At 37.5% G+C, this 4531-nt stretch overlaps 1 pseudogene; it reads left to right on the top strand.

The window, feature by feature from the left end:
* The first annotated feature begins 852 nt into the window (after positions 1-852).
* LOC103272123 lies at positions 853-1259 on the top strand (annotated as a pseudogene).
* The last annotated feature ends 3272 nt before the right edge of the window (positions 1260-4531 follow it).

Below are 4531 nucleotides of genomic sequence, written 5' to 3'. Positions count from 1 at the left end.
AAGCAACATAGTAAGAACTTTTCTCTACAAAAAATACGCTGGGCATGGTGGTGCACACCTGTACTCCCAGCTACTCAGGAGACTGAGGTGAAAGGATTGCCTGGGTCATGGAGATTGAGGCTGTGGTCATGCCACTGCACCTCAGCCTGGCTGAAGGAGTGAGACCTTGATTCAAATAATAAAACAAACCTTTGAAAACTGTTACTACTAGACTGTTAGTGAAAGCTACATATGACAGAAAAAGAAGCCAAGGTATATTTGGAAAACTGGAAATCAGTCAATCATGTTTAGTTCAAAAGCTTGTCTGAGTTATATGTGCACAAGACTGTGCCTTCATATTTTATACTCAAACCACAGTCATTTCTTTGCCACTAAAATTGTTCTTCATTTATAGGATTCAATCAAATGCATCAATATTTTATAAGGTTCTTCAAAGAGCACCATAACTTCCAGGTATGCCAGCATCTGAACAAGTCCCAGGGCTGCTAATGGGAAACATTCTCTATTACAAAGGAGCTTACATTCATGAGGGACTAAAATGGTGGTTCTCAGCCCTGGCTGCATACTAGGATTGCCTGGGGAGCTTTTAAAAATCCCAGTCTCCAGGCTGCATATAACACCAATTAAATAAGAATTTCTGGGGTGGGACCCAGGCATCAGCATTTTTAAAGGTCCCCAGGTAATTCCAGGAGGCAGCTGTGGTTTAGAACGCTGAACTAAAAGAACACATGACCTTTTGAAGACGACGCAGACGTGGGTGCTGCGGAGCTGTGATCCTCCCGCTCCTGCTCCAGATATACCGCTATTCGTTCTCGCCCAGGAACAAGTCGGTCAGGAAGCCATGCCACAGCCATGGCTTTTAAAGACACCGGCAAGACACCCGTGGAGCCCGAGGTGGCGATCCACCAAATTAGGATCAACCTCACCAGCCGCAACGTGAAATCTCTGGAGAAAGTGTGTGCTGACCTGATCAAGGAAAAAAAAATCTCAAAGTGAAAGGACTGGTTCACATGCCTACCAAGAATTTGAGAATCACTACAAGAAAAACTTGTAGTAAAGGTTCCAAGACATGGGATCGCTTCCAGAGAGGATCCACAAGTCAATCATCGACTTGCACAATCCTTCCGAGATTGTCAAGCAGATTACTTTCATCAGTATTGAGCCAGGAGTTGAGGTTGAAGTCACCATTGCTGATGCTTAAGTCAAGTATTTTAATAAGCCGATTACACTTGTTTAAAAAAAAAAAAAAAAAAAAAAAACCAACGGGGTGGGTGGAACACATGGCACATAGATCAATACAAATCACGAGGTCTAAAGTTCCATGATCAAAGTAAGGAAAGCAATGTGAATTCAGAGAAGAGAGTGAATCTTTCGATTAGTAGAGGAAGGAGGACATGGAAAATAAACTAAGCCTTCAAAACTGAGTAGTAAGAAGGTAAAAGGGAGAGTGACAGGCATTTGAGGGGTAAAAAATAGTTCTGGCGTAGGGGAAATGGAAATAACTGAAAATTTTCATTATGGGATAAAGAAAAAAAAAAAAAACTGATGGTGAAGGGAAGATATTCTCCAGTCCATGGTGCTATCATCGTTGTTTTTCCTCTCTCCATTACATCCAGCCCTTAACATTTCCACATAATGAGTTTTAAACACTAGTATGGATTATTGTGTGCAACACATTCTTTCTATTTAAAGGCAAAAGGATCAAATTAACAATAAAAAAAGACCTAGAAGGAAAGTGCCCAGATTCAGCATCTTTGAGTCAAAGGGCAATTTTATAACGTAAATATATATGTGCCTAAATGACATATATTTTTGATGAAGATCAACTCTTTTCTATAGATACTACCCAACCACCTTCCCAGCACTAGAGAACAAAATATTCTACATTTAAAAAACTCAGAAAACTCCTTTGAAAAACCACCAACTTACTTTTTATAATCATTGCAAAGCAATCTAGTTCTGGCAATAGAAACAACCTGAAATTTGTTTATTATCAAACCTGGACTTTTGATCATTGACAACACACTAGTTCTCTCAACTGCAGGCATGTCTTAATGCCTCGGTGGCACCTTGTCATGCAATGACTATGACCCAATATGAAGTGATGCAGGCCCAGAAAATAGTGAGAAAGGGAAGATTTGTATGTAGCTAATGTTTAGATGGCACTTCGTATGTGCCAGACACTTTTAAGTGCTCTGTACACACCGTGTTATTCACTCCTCACCAGAACTGAATACTATTTTTATCGCCATTTTACAGATGAAGTCATTGGGGGTATAAAGAGGTTAACCTACCAACTGAAGTTTATAGTTAAGTGGTAGAACTGGAATTCAAACCCAAGTAGTCTGGCTCCGGATCCTGTACTTCTTAAACCATTTTGCTATAATGATTCTTAATTACAACATTGATGAATTTTCTTCATTAAAGTATTTTCTGGGGAGAACACTGCTAAGCCTATTTATTTCTTTTATCAATTTTCTATGTGCTGAAGTTAAAATATTTAAAATCTTTTCCATTTTTACTTTTCATTTGCTTAAATTATTTTTATCAAAATCAATTGATTTCTTTGTAAAGGTTATAATGAAATTAATTTTGTGCATATATAGTCATTATTTCTACACAGTCCATTTTGCCTTGGTCATATTCAATAATCTATATTTTTTCAAGATTTTGTTCCTTATTCCGTTTGCAGTTGACATACTTTGCTATGTGTGTTTTTACTCATTTTTCATTTTGTTTTCCTGATTTTCTACCGAGTCTACTTTATCAGATCAATTTTTTTCAGTTTTTTGACAAAAAAGATGTCTTTCTTTGTTTTTATCTACAATAATTTTTCAGCAAATGTAACTATTACCTTTTTGGGCTTCATTTTGTATTATTTCTACTAGTAATATTTTTTATAACTTTGATAAAATGCAAAAGTTTTATGTTTATTTATTATTTAATTAATGATAAATTATGAAATTAGATACTACAGAACCTCTCTCATAGCCAGGCTTTATTTGGGGTTTCATCATTCTCAGGGTCAAAATGACGAATTTACAATGTCCTGTTTTGGTGAGGGTGGAAATTGTTATTTCAGTTTTATTGGTTGTCTTAATTCATTTGGGGTGCTATAACAAAATAACATGAACTGTGAAGATCATAAACAACATAAATTTATTTCTCACAGTTCTAAAGGCTGGGAAGTCCAAGATCAAGAAACTGGAAGATATGGTCTCTGTTTAGGGTCTGTTTCCTTGTTCTTATTCATAGATGGTGCTTTCTTGCTGCGTCCTCACATGGTGAAAGGGGGATCTAGCCCTCTGGGGTCTCTTTTCTTAAGACATTAATCCCAATCATAAGGACTCTGCTCTCATGGTCTAATCACCTCAAAGGTCCTACCTCTTAATACCATCGTCACCTTGGAAATACGGATTTCAACAGATGAGATTTAGGGGGACACAAACATTCAGACCATAAGCACAGATATACCTTAAAAACGTATGCAACTTGCCTGAAATATGTGGTAAAGCCAAGACTGGGGGTAATCAGATGGTAGTAGAATGGTTTTTGGAATCACTGACATGGATTGAATCCATACTCAATTACTTATAATTGTGTGACCTTGGGCAAGTGACCTAACCTTCAAGCCCCAATGCCTTCACCTGTCAAATGGGGGTAATACTAGTACCTACTTCATTGAGTTATTTTCTGAAGTTTGGATATGATATGGCCAGGTGTAGTTTTTTGGGCATTTATTCTGCTTGATGTTCTCTCAGCTTCTTAGATCTGTGGCTCGGGGTCTGACAATAATTGGGGGAAATTCTCAGTCATTCCTTCTAATATTCTCTTCCTTTCTCCTTCTTCTGGTTTTCTCATTGCATGTATGTTACACCTTTTATAGTTGACCCACAGTTTTTGGATATTCTGTTTTGGGTTTTCCTTCAGTCTTTTTTTGTCTTTGCCTTCCAGTTTTGTAAGTTTCTATTCTCATAACCTAAAGTTCAGAGCTTGTTTCCTCAGCTGTGTCTAGTCTACTAATGAGCCCATGAGAGGTTCATTTTTGTTGCAGTGTTGCTGACCTCTAGCATTTCTCTTTTATTCTGTCTTAGAATTTCTACCTCTCTGCTTACATTGTCCATCTGTCTTGCATGTTGTCTACTTCTTCCACTTAAAGCTCTTAGCACATTAATCATAATTTTAAAAAAATTTCTGGTCTGATAATTCTAACATTCCTGCCATATCTGACTCTGGTTCTGATATTTGTTCAGTCTCTTCAAACTGTGCTTTTTGTCATTTATTATGCTTTTAAATTGTTTAGTTGAAAGATGGACATAATAATGTGCTGGGTACAAAGAACTGCTGTAAATGTGCCTTTGGTTATGTACTGGTAAGGTCTGAGGGGAGGAAATTAGGAGTTACACACACCAAATGGTTTTGGATCCAGAAGACTCTCATTCTAATCTCAGCTTCACCTCTTAACTAGCTGTGTGACCTTGGGGGAAAATCCCATGGTAGGTAAAATTCTAGACATATCCCCAAAACTCCC

Source organism: Carlito syrichta, unplaced genomic scaffold (assembly GCF_000164805.1).
Source record: "Carlito syrichta isolate Samal-C Ts95f unplaced genomic scaffold, Tarsius_syrichta-2.0.1 Scaffold111481, whole genome shotgun sequence".
In the NCBI taxonomy this organism is placed as follows: domain Eukaryota; kingdom Metazoa; phylum Chordata; class Mammalia; order Primates; family Tarsiidae; genus Carlito; species Carlito syrichta.
The sequence above is the reverse complement of the archived record's forward strand: the minus strand, read 5'-3'. Positions and strand labels throughout refer to the sequence as shown.